This window comes from Symphalangus syndactylus, chromosome 9, assembly GCF_028878055.3.
Source record: "Symphalangus syndactylus isolate Jambi chromosome 9, NHGRI_mSymSyn1-v2.1_pri, whole genome shotgun sequence".
Lineage (NCBI taxonomy): Eukaryota > Metazoa > Chordata > Mammalia > Primates > Hylobatidae > Symphalangus > Symphalangus syndactylus.
In genome coordinates, this window is record NC_072431.2 from 36,511,112 (window position 1) to 36,523,941 (window position 12,830).

Here is a 12,830-nt window from a genome sequence, read left to right on the forward strand (position 1 = left end):
TTAGTCTTTATCCTTGTATATTACTGTTGGAAAGAATTCCTCTGTAATTTTCAAAGTTTTACATTGTTGTAACATGTCATTTTAACACAGCAGCAAGTGTTGTTCTCCACATTTTATAGATGAGAATCTGAAGCTCAGAAACACTGAGTGAGTGTGTTGAAGTCCCAGCAAATTAGTAGTAAAACCAGAAGAAAAACTCCAAGTGCCTAGTTCATTTTGTTAATTGCTTTTAATCTTTTCTTGACCACGGTATGATATACCATACCATAACGTTATACATTTTAACGGATAACTTATATTTAACCATTAACTCTGTAATATTTTAATACATTTCAGGAAAAATGTAGTTGATATCCTCCTTATCTTCACTTTTATTAATTCTATGATAAATTAGCCTATTCGGGGAATAACTATTTTAGGAAAATAAAATTGTTTTATGGCCTCTCAGCTGCTGCTTTTTCTTTGAAACATTCTAAATAATAATTGTAACATCAAAAGGGATAGTCTGAAGTTTGTTTGGTGCCTTCACACATTTAACTCGCATTTAGCATTCTACAACATTGTGAATTATATGGGTTGGGTGTCATTTTCTTTTCAGTGGAAGCGACGGTGCACAGAAATAGTGGCTGCTGTAGGGTCTGTGCTGGTGAAGTCCCTGCCTTAAAAGGGTCTGATCCTGTGGTCATCTTGAATGTCTTTCATTTTGGCCTCCATTGTACCGCTTTAATCCCTTATCATTCTAGATTAGATCCCTTTCTTTTGAGACAGGATGGAGTCTTGCTATGTTGCCCAGGCTGACCTTGACCTCTTGGGCCCAAGTGATCCTCCCACCTTAGCCTCCTGCGTAGCTTGAGACTACAGTCACAAGCCACTGTGCCTGGCTTTAGATCACTTTCTTAGTATCATGCAGCAGTATCCACTTTATATTTGTTGTTCTGTATCTTATGGGCTTCTTTTTGGAATTTGTTATGAGGCTAAGAGTTTAGATGTCAAAAGACATTGAGTCACAACAGTTTCGGTTTTCCTTTGAGAAAAAAGTTTGCATGCAACTTTATATATATTCAAATGTAATATGTACATTCATATATAATATATTTACATATTTTATGTATACTATACATATACATATATACTCCTATCTAATTCATATATATATGTTTTCATATGTATGTGAAAGTTGGCTGGTTTAACTTCCATAGTGATCTAGATGAAAAATGATAAATCATTTTTATATTTGTTTCTACGAAGTGGAAATCCTAGGTTGGTTTGCGTTTTTTTTTTTTTGCAGAGAGCAACACTGTTGGAGACACTGGTTGGAAAATTGAAATGCTGCATTGGAGAAGAGAGTGATAGACAAAAGTGATTTCCTTCTCTAACGTGGATATCCAATTAGTAAATTTATTTAAGTTTTCTATATTAGTACTTAGTAAAGTGACATTAATCACTTAGAAAAAGCAACATGATTGCTGACATCAACTTGGGTGCTTATCTTTGGAACTAGTGCTTATGTTCTTTACTTGCCCAGATATGCTTTAAAAAAAAAAATCCTTTGAAATTTAAATGTCAAAAGCTTAATTGATCTTGCTCTGAGGGATCTTAATATTTTGATTCTGAAGCACATTTTCAGGAATGTACAGAGGGGACAAAAGCTCTCTTTCTCATTTTGCATCTTTGGAGCTATGGAGTTAATTGAAGGCATACGAAAAATGAAAGAATGATTTAACAGTTGCTTTCTTAAGCTTTTGTTGAGGAGCGTTATTGGTTCTAAAGTTTCACTGATTGTATGAACTGAGTTCTTGAATACTTGAAGTTCAGTGACTTCTCTGAGGTTTCAACATGAGAGTCATCTGGGTACTTTCACACTAATTCTTGGGCTCTCACGCCCCCACCCATTCTAATTTTAATTCTCTTGGTCTGGGACCAGTGGATGGCTAGTTTTAAAATGCTGCTCTGATGATTGTAGTGTGTGACCAGATTTGAGAATCATTGATTAAGTAGATATCAATAGCTGACATAGAGCTGATGCCAAAAAGAGAATAGAGGCTGTTACTAATCATTTGTAGGGAACTCAAGATTGTAACTTTAGCATTATTTTGCCTTTTGAAAGATTCCATGTAGCTGCTTTACTATTTTTAAAGCTTTTGCTACTTCTTTTTGAATAAGTATATTAACTTCATTTTACAATGAATGAAACTGAGGATCAGAGAGCTTAATTAACACATCGAAGGTCATACAACTCTAAGGAATGGAAGAGTTTTAGAAACAAGCTCTGATTCCAAACCTATGCTTTTCATGGTGCTATGTTTGCTACCATGGATTATACTGAATGGCTAAAAATGATTTTTATTTAAAGTAGCCTTATAAAAACATTATCCTGATTCTTTTTAAAATCATGTTTACATTTTATATTTAAAAACTATAAATTTCAATGCATATAAAATGTCTAGCATTTAAAAGGAGATTAATTATTTGGGTTATGTCTTCAAAGTAATGTGTAACATATTCCTATGTATAGTATGATGTAATTTAACTCATAGTAAACTGGCAGTTTTTTCATCATATGACAAAGTCTATACTTATTTTTTGATATTAGGCAGTTATTAAATGTATAACAATATTTCAAAAGTAGGATTTTTGGTTACCAAATAACAAAAATGAAATTATTTATTAAAAATGCTATACCTGCCCTTCAACATCAATTATGTCTACATGAGTTAGAGGATATTGAATAACAATATTATGACCTTATATTTGTACTGAAATGCCAGATGTGTTAATATAATAAATGCCAAACTTCATGTTATTAAGACAACTACTTTTAATTAATCAGTCAAAAACTCCTGAACCCTTACTTTATATAAAACATATTTTTCTAGGCACTGGGAAATAGGCTTCTAATCTTAAGAACTTCACTACAGAAATTATATGTATCTGTAGTAATAAAATGAACATGATGTTAGTGTATAAATGGTACTTTGTTACTGCCTTAAAACATTATGTCTATGCTTAGAATTTAAAATGCAACAGCCTAACTTATGGGTCAGCAAACTATGGTCCAGCAGACTATGTCCTAAAAGTCAAAAAAGTCTACCTGCTTTTTTCCCCCCTTTTTCTCCATTGTGGTAAAATATGCATAGCATAAAATTTACCATCTTAACCATTTTTAACTGCATGGTTCAGTGGTGTTAAGCACATTCATATTGTTGAACCATCACCACCATCCATCATTATAACTCCTTCCATCTGGCAAAACTGAAACCCTATACCCATTAAACAATAAGTTCCCCATTCCACTTTCTCCAGCCCCCGAAAACCACCATTCTACTTTGTCTCTATGATTTTGACTACTCTAGGTACCTCTTACAAGTGAGATCAAAGTCTGTCTTTTTTTGACTGGCTTATTTCACATAATGTCATACGTGTTGTAGTATATATCAGTACTTTATTTCTTTTTATAGCTGAATAATATTCCATTGTATGTATAGACCACATTTTGCTTATCTATTCGTCCATCAGTGGATACTTGGGTTGTGTTCACATTTTAGTTATTGTGAATAGTGCTGTTGCTATGAACACGGGTGTACAAATACCTCTTGAAGACCCTACTTTCAGTTCTTTTGGGTATGTTGTTAGAAATAGAAAGGCTGGATCATATAGCAGTTTTATTTATTTATTTTTTGAGGAACTGCCATACTGTTTTTTGTTTGTTCGTTTGTTTTTGTTTTTTTTTCCAGTGGTTGTACCATTTTACATTCTCACCAATAGTACATGAGGTTCCAATTCTCTTCACCAACTTTTATGTTATAGAGCCCCCTTCCCTGCAGCAGCTATCCTAATGGGCATGTGGTAGTATCTTACTGCATGTTTGATTCCTGTTTCCCTAATGTGTAGTGATTTTGAGTACCTTTTCATTGGCCATTTGTAAATCATCTTTGGAGAAATGTCTGTTCAAGTCCTTTGTTTTTCAATCTGTTTGTTTTAATTCTGTATATATTCTGGATGTTAACCTGTTATCCTCCACCTGTATTTATAGAGTTTTACTGGCAAACAGCCACCCATGCTCATTTGCATATTATCCTGCAACCGCTTTCACATTATAGTTGAGTAGTCCAGATAAAGACCATATGGCCTGCAAAGCTAAAAATATCTGCCCTCTGGCTCTATACAGACAAAGTTTGCTGACCCACTGGCCTAATTTATAAGATCGGTAAATAAACTAGTAATTGTTTAATTAAAAATGTATTGCATACAGGAGACTTCTAAGTATGAACTGAAATGTCAGTTAAAACAAAATTGTTATCTGCATGGAGTGAAATATATCTTATACTAGGGGATTTTGCAGAATGGAGATTGGTGATTGATTCCTTTTTCAAATAAAGACTAGACTTGGCTGTTGGCAAACATTTTAGACTTTTTAACATTTATAAGATATTAGAATATATTTTCAAGAGAATTCCAGACTTCTGTGCCAGAGAAACTTTAGAAAAAATGACTGATATAATTAAGATGATACTTAGAAACAAATGTGCCTAGGAGGAAATGGACCAAAGGTGGAAGGAGTTCTTATCCAGTATTTTGAGTCTAAAAGTCAAAATGTCTTTATAATTTCCAGCAAGCATTTTTATTGCTGTTGTTCAAGATACTCATATACTGAAGCTTTTGGTGTTCTAATATTAGTATGATAGTTGTTATGAGACTTTTTTTATGACTTTGCTTTGCTAAATTTTTTCCCCCATCTGCTACAGTGAAAACAAACTAAAAGTATGAGAGAAAGAAGTTTCCCATGACTATTTATAAAAGGCCAAACGTCTTCAGTTTTACATACAAACTTCATATCTGAGGAATGAATCCTTTGGAAAAGATTCTCAAAGATTGGCTAGTCTTTAGAAAAATGATAGAGTGAGCATGGGTAATTTATTTCATTTAAGTTCACTGTACTGTTTATACATTTAAATATTTTAAAACTGTTTGGTTATAAGAAATCTGTGGAGTTGAATTTTGGAGCATTTTGGCGAAGTGCTTTAATTGGAATTGTCATCTCAATGTGAAGGCAGGAAAGAATGTAAAGGCAGGAGAAATGGCCTATTAAGCTCAACTCATAGAAAGTTGAAAACTTACTTCTATTTGTAGCTTGTAGCTATTTATTTATTTATTTATTTTTGAGACACGGTCTTGCTCTGTGGCCCAGGCTGGAGTGCAGTGGCACAATCTCGGCTCATTGCAGCCTCTGCCTTCTGGGCTGAAGTGATCCTCTCGCCTCAGCCTCCCGAGTAGCTGGGATTACAGGCATGTGCCACCATGCCCAGCTAATTTTTGTACTTTTTGGAGAGATACTGTCCAGCTGGTCTCAAACTCCTGGCCTCAAGAGATCCTCTCGCCTCAGCCTCCTAAAGTGCTGGGATTACAGGCATGAGCCACCGTGCCGGGTTTGTAGTTTTTTTTTTTTTTTTTTTTTTTGAGATGGAGTTTCACTCTTGTTGACCAGGCTGGAGTGCAATGGCGCGATCTCGGCTCACCGCAACCTCCGTCTCCCGGTTTCAAGCAATTCTCCTACCTCAACCTCTGGAGTAGCTGGGATTACAGGCATGCGCCACCATACCCAGCTAATTTTATATTTTTAGTAGAGACGGGGTTTCTCCTTGTTGGTCAGGCTGGTCTGAAACTCCCATCCTCAGGTGATCCGCCCGCCTCGGCCTGTCAAAGTGCTGGGATTACAGGTGTGAGCCACCGCGCCCGGCCATTTGTTGGGCCATTTGTAGTTTTTAATTCCTCAGTTGAAATCAGAGCTTTAGGAGTAATATAAACAATTATTATTTTTTAAAAATGTGGTTTAATAGGACAGAGGTTTTCTTTTGTAATGACGTCAGAGTTGTAGAAAATTCCTTTGGACATAAAGGTGTAAAAATACCACATATTTGAAAATAGCCAAAGTGTTTCAGAAGCAAGCCTCTGAAATGTGGTTGAATAAGAAGCTGAGTTATAGTAGTTTGGGTTCAAAATATGGCTGTACTTATAAAATCTGATATTTTAAAATATGATGTGTAGGTTGACTTTACATAGGATTGAATGCTAAGGCATCAGAATATGTCTTTAAAATAATATTAATCATTAGAAAAATTACATTGTTTCTCAGTGTGATTAATTTGAGGGATTAACACCAAGTAATTGGTAGGCATTCTGGTATATTTTAAAAATTAAATACACCATTTTACCTTATAGCCTAAAGTAAAGCTTTACATCATAGCTTCTGTAATTACAACAACATATATTTGTAAGGAAGTTGAGTTAAGATGCTCAAATCTAGGTGAGACATTTATCGACAGTCCTTGAGGATTCCATCTCTCAAATCTGCCTTCATGCACATGCACACGTACTATTTCTGGAGAAATGGAAGCGAGGAAGTATTAGATGAGCCCAAGGGGAGTAGCGGGGGCTGAAGCCAAAGTTTTAATAGCTACTACAGTTGTGTATTGATTGAGATGTGCTGGAAAAACAGGAAATTGAGCTGCTAAACGGGAAAATGACTACTATCCTACCATTCCCAGACCTGATAGGATGTGCCACAGTTTCTAGGCCAGTTAACCGTAATCAAGATAATTACAGGAGTCATTGAATTCATTTTCTTCTTTGTGCTAAGATGAATGCAAGTTACACACAAAATGGAAGTGTCTGAGGGTAGAGCAACTCTTTCTCTTTTTTTTTTTTTTTATGCCTGATAGTCACTTGCTGTATCACTGCTTTAACAGAATTAGGAAAGAGACAGGGTCACTGTCTTACAGGACAATATCTGTATTTCCTGGTCTATGGCAGCTCCCATAATTCTCAGGTATCCGTGATTCAGTTATTGGTGGCAAACTCCTGAGCAAACTGTCCTGCCACACTGTGGGAGTGGGTTCTTCCTGTCTCTTGCTCCGACATAAAATGTGTTGTTCCCCATTTCCAGATAGCAGCTAGGTGCTTTAACTTAAAGCAAAAAAAAATATTTTTTCTGTGCTTCAGGAAAGCAAAGCTGAAAGTGGTAGAAAAAAACATCAGCAGGTGAAAAGAATGTTTAAATTTTATTTATTTATAAATTATAAATAAATAAAATTTATTTATAAATTATAAAATTTAATTTTATTTAAATTTTACTTACCTTGTAGAAATCGTTTAAATTTTATAAAATTTAAACGATTTCTACAAGGTAAGTAAAATTTAAATGATCCCTACTAGATAATTTAAATAAAATTCAAAATAAAATTTAATAAAATTTTAAATGTTAAAATTTATTTTTATTTTTATTATTATTTTTTGAGACAGAGTCTCACTCTGTTGCCCAGGCTGAAGTGCAGTGGCTTGATCTCAGTTCACTGTAACCTCTGCCTCTCAGGTTCAGGTGATTCTCCTGTCTCAGCCTCCCGAGTGGCTGGGACTACAGGCATGCGCCACCAGGCCTGGCTAATTTTTGTATTTTTAGTAGAGATGGTGTTTCACATGTTGGCCAGGCTAATCTCAAACTCCTGACCTTGGGTGATCCACCCGCCTTGTCCTCCCAAAATGCTGGGATTACAGGCATGAGCCACTGTGCCCTGCCAAAAATAAAACAAAATTTTAAATGTTTGTGATCCTATGATATCAGTCTTTTCAGTTTCTTCTTTCTCTGAAAGTGGGTAAGCTTTATTGTGACTATTACCTACGAACTTTGTTCCTCCCATTAGGAAAGTGAGATTTGACTTCGATTGAATGAAAAATATTTAATGCTAGTACTCTGAAAAGAGGAAATATACTCATTTTTCCTCTCACATTTGAATTGGGATGAATTTTATATATAGAATCTATTCCATCTTCTAGTTTACTTCACTTTACCATACATCATTTTGAAATACAATCTGATCTGAAACGAACAATATTCAAGAGTAATTCATACTGTATGTCTGTGATTCTATTTAGAAATATGTAGTAAATTCACTCTTAGATGACGCTAAGAAAACATAGTCCAGAATTTTGTGCTGGTATTCTTGTGAAATCTAGAAGTATATTTCCAACACTAATTTAGTTACACGGTTATAAGTAGTATAATCTTAAATTTAGGGGAATTTTTATAGCTTTGTAATCAAATTCAAGATTCATATATATATGTGGGGTGCAACACTTTGAGATTTTCATTTTTTGTGTATCATTTAGGACACTAAGGTTATGCATGTTTGAATTAGTGGCAGTTCTAAAAATTATCTGAGGATTTTGAATATTTACTATAATTTTTGATCACCCAAATCCATTCTTTTTTGTTGACAGCAATGGGGGATTTAAATGTCTTGGATTTGGGACATTCACAGTTTCCGTATATTACTGTAAAGCATAGGTAAGGTAGAGACCGAGTTTCTGGCATCCCATGGATATTTGAAAGGGTTTGAACACAAAGGTACCACAAATACCAATGGTATTAAAGGAATAGCCTTGGGGCACCAAGAAATACAGTTTAGGAAGCAGGGAGTGAGTAGTACAGTGAAATGATTTAATTCCATGGTCAGCATCTTTTGCTACTACTTTTACTGAGGAACTCGTCTCTGCTTAGTTGCCACTCAGTGGCTGAACTGTGGATGGTTTTTACCAATTATCACCGTGGCCCTAGGACTCTCTTTTTTTCAGAATGTGGATCTATGTTACACCAATATGGACCTATGTCAAACATTCTCATGGAAGTGGAAGGAGTGCAAGAAAAGGAGGAGACCATTTAGGATTTGCCTTTATTCTTAAACCTTAGAGAACCAGCCAGCTTCTTAAATTTGACACTGCTAATTAAATAGTTTTCATTGTATATGCATCTGAAGCTCTATAATTGGCTATCTCAAGAAAAAAATTTTAAAGTATTTATATTCAAAATAAAACTGGAAAATCTGGGAGATTTGGGGTAATACCCCGTTCATATACAATTTGATATTTCATTTGTATTTAAATATATTATTTTTCAGTTGTATATGTGATATATATTTCCTTCTTTTCCCTTTGCCCTGTGTGATCTGCTTATGTATTTACACTACTGCTTCATGGAAAAAAATTAAATTTCATGGAGTTCTCTTCAAGGGGAGAATTTTATTTTTATTTTTTTGCTTTAGTTAGCTAAGTAGATGCATGCTTTGCTAAATGGAAATGTAAGAATAATTGTGTTTTTATCTGGGGATGTGGATGAAGATGAATGAACAAAACAAGCGAAATATATTTAGTGAGTGGGAAAATAAAAGCAGAACAGTTTCTGATGGTAGAAGAAGAGGCAGCTGTGTTAATGCTGGACTGTATTGCCACTAAACAAGCAGTTTGAAGGCTGTGATCACTTGTATTCACTTTGTAACTCAGATACTGTTTGTGGGACACATCTGTGATCTTAGGTTATTATGAAGTGTTTTCTGCCAAAGACTATATATAACCCCTTCCAAAGTACCATATCTGATTGTGGGGGAAAATATTTCATCCAAAATTAAATTGATGGTTGTGCCAATGACAGTTCTTTACAGTGGTATTTATGGGTCATGTTATTTATTTATTATTTTTCTAATAGGCAACATATTCAAATGTCACAAAAAGCAAAAGAGAAAAATGACAAAACGGTGAGACATCTCCTTCTAGCATCTTGGCTCCTGTCACCCACTTCCTTCACAGAGGCAATCAGTGTTATGAGTTCTTTTGAATCCTGGTAGCGTTCTTAACTAGCACTGTCCAATGGAAATATAAGCCACAAATGCAACTTTAAATATTTTAGGAGCCACATTTAAAAAATTAATGTAAGTAACATATTACATGACACATGGTTATATGATTCTATAAGTCTTTCAAAACAATAAAGTTGTCTTTAACAAAAAAAATCTTATACCAAGTCAGATTTGAAATGTAAATTAATTCCATTAAAATGTCAGTTTCTTAGTCACACTAGCCACGTCTCAGTTGCTCAAGAGCCTGATGTGCGTAGTGGCTACTGTATGGTTAGTGCATGTCCTTATATTCTTGAGCAAGTGTGTGTATGTATATAGTTTCTCCCCTTTTTATACACAGTGAGTGCTGCTTCATACATTGCTTTTTTACTTAACAATCTACTTTGTAATTATTCCATTTTATTACATAAATAGCTTTATTTTTTTTCTAGCTATGTATTAGATCTTTGTAGGGATGAATTTTAATTTATATAGCCAGTCTTCTATTGATGGATATTTAGGTTTATTCCCCTCACTCACCCTTTGCTATTGAGTTGTCATTTTCATAACCTTTATGCAGTTTACAATTTGTTGTGAAACCCTAAAAGGAAAAGGCCATATTCTTTATTCCTTCTTTTGTTTAACTTGCAGGGTTTAATATCATTTCCACATATACCTAGAAACAATGATCAGTTATTGGATAGGTGGTATTTGAGTTTGTGTGAACTCAAGCAAAAAGTCAGTGTTGGAGATGGAGACAAATTACTTGTCTATTGGAACGATAGGAACTCAGTTATGCGGAGTATTGAACCGAGTATTTAATATTCATTTTTATAGCCATTAACCAACGAATTGTTATTAAGACACCATTAAATGCCACACCATTAAAATTACTCTTTTATACCTCTCAGCATTCTATTATAAAATTCCATTGTTGGTTTGAGCTTCTCATTTAGGATTATTCCCTGCCATAGTATTTTTGAAAGAAATGTGCATTTCATTAAGATTACTATATAACTGAAAATTCTGAATAACATTTTCATTTTATATCTAGAGAAGACAAAAACTTTGTCCATCATTGGCAAGGTTGTTTAACAAGACATAAAGGGTATATTTTTTACAACCTAAATATCCCCATTTGAGTAATTACAGCAGAGTGCTATTTTATTTACAGAACATGTTGTATGTTTGAGAGTGAAATAGTCATTAATTGTATGACTAATTAGTACATAAGAATTCATACTCATTTATGTCAACACCCTGAAATCTAAATTGTCAATTGCCTTGCTATTTTGATTCCAGACTTCAGTTGGTAGAGGACATTAGTCTTTTGATGTGAACAATAATGAGCTGAAGAAAAAGACCAAATAATGGTGGGTGTTTTCTTCCAGCTCATGAAAGAAAAGATGAGAATTTAGAGGTCTCAGAAATGCAAGAAATCCAGTTGTCATGTGGGCACATAGGAAAGAAAAACAAGTATGAGTATTCTTTTATTCTTTCTTCCCGGTGTTTTTTGAGTGTTACTCTTCAAAATGGTTACAAAACTGCAAATATTATATAGAAATCAGATCTGTCCTTTTTTAAAAAATAAATGTTTTGGCAACAAATCAACATTTTACATTATTCCCAAATAAGATGAAATTCTAAGCCAGAATTTACCATGAAAAAAAACCTTAAAGAAACGGGCCGGGCATGATGGCTTATGCCTGCAGTCCCAGCACTTTGGGAGGCCAAGGTGGGTGGATCACTTGAGTCAGGAGTTCAAGACCAGCCTGGCTAACATGGGGAATCCCCGTCTCTATTAAAAATGCAAAATAGCCAGGCGTGGTAGTGCATGCCTGTAATCTCAGCTACTCTGGAGGCTGTGGAGCGAGAATCTCTTGAACCTGGGAGGTGGAGGTTGCAGTGAGCTGAAATCATGCCACTGCACTCTAGCCTGGGTGATAGAGCGAGATTTTGTCTCAAACAAACAAACAAAAAACAAAAAACCCACAAAAACAAAACAAAAAAAAAAAGAAAAAAGAAAACAAAGACAAAAAATTTTAAAGAAACGATCATTTAATGGGATCAGGTATTCCATAAAACATTTTAAGTAAGCCTAATACTCTACATTTAACTCTGCCAGCTGCCTTACAGTTGTTTGATGCAATGAAACAGTGCACTTGGCACTCTGGCATTTAACAGCATTAGTTTTGGTTTCAAAAAAAACTGGTCCAGCAAGAAGTCAGATAGCACTTGGCAGGCAGCTACTGTAGAGTGAGCTTGGAGACAGGACCTGGACCTCAGTCTGTGCTCTGCCACTTGCTGGCTTAGGCACTTTGTTTCCCCTCTCTGACCCACAGTTCCTTCCACTGTGGAAGAGGATAGTAATATAGAATGAAAGGGTGAAAATAATACCACTGTATGCCAGGCATTTGGCTTATGTTTGTGAAATCTTAAATATTATCTACATTGCTAGAAAACAGGCGATTGTGATGTGGGTATCATTATTGTACTATTTTGAAACCAGTGAAGGACAGTACACTCCCTGTTCTCATTTGCCTCTCCCAGGAAGTGGACGATGAAGTTGGTTAGAAAGTTCATAAGTCTGCTGTGAAACTTCTTGTGCCAGATGCAGGGAACTTGTTCTTGGCACATTAAATGCAAAATGTGTACTAATCTTAATGAAAATCACATTCCCTTTTAGAGGAGAAAAATGCCCCCGCTGAGATTAGGAATATGCTACCAAGGTGATTGTAATTCTGATTCTTTCCTCGCTTCACCATTCTTGGAATTGCCTTACCTCTTAATATTTCACTTTTCTCTTATGTAAGATGAAAGTAACTCTAACTGCATTTCTTTGATTTTTGTTAAGACTGATATGCAGTGACTGAAAATTTTCTGTGGTGAAGTCTTACATGAGCATCATTACTCAAAGAGGAGGTAGGAACTTGAGACACCCATCCTAATCACAGTTTATCATATATTAAATATACTTTTTTTAAACATGGATTAAAATCAGATTTCCTACCTCCTGTAACAAGAAATTGAGGTATTATACTTTACCACAAATGCTGTAAAACTGTCAAGAAGCTGACTTCAGTTATTGAAAAGAGCAACAGGAATCTATAACTTCTGACTCCTCCATCTCTCAGGATGACTGTGACCACCTCACTTAGTACAGGG

The 12,830-nt window shown here is 34.9% G+C and overlaps 1 protein-coding gene across 10 annotated transcripts in view; it reads left to right on the forward strand.

Moving 5' to 3' along the window:
* Window positions 1–12,830, forward strand: part of COBLL1 (cordon-bleu WH2 repeat protein like 1) — a 159,452-nt gene that overhangs the window by 3,405 nt on the left and 143,217 nt on the right. Inside the window, exon 2 of one of the 10 annotated variants that reach the window (XM_063609449.1) lies at window positions 1,289–1,392. The exons of the other annotated variants lie outside the window; for them this stretch is intronic. The gene's annotated coding sequence lies outside the window, so the exon portion shown is untranslated. The remainder of the gene's footprint in view (window positions 1–1,288; window positions 1,393–12,830) is intronic. 10 annotated transcript variants of the gene reach the window in all.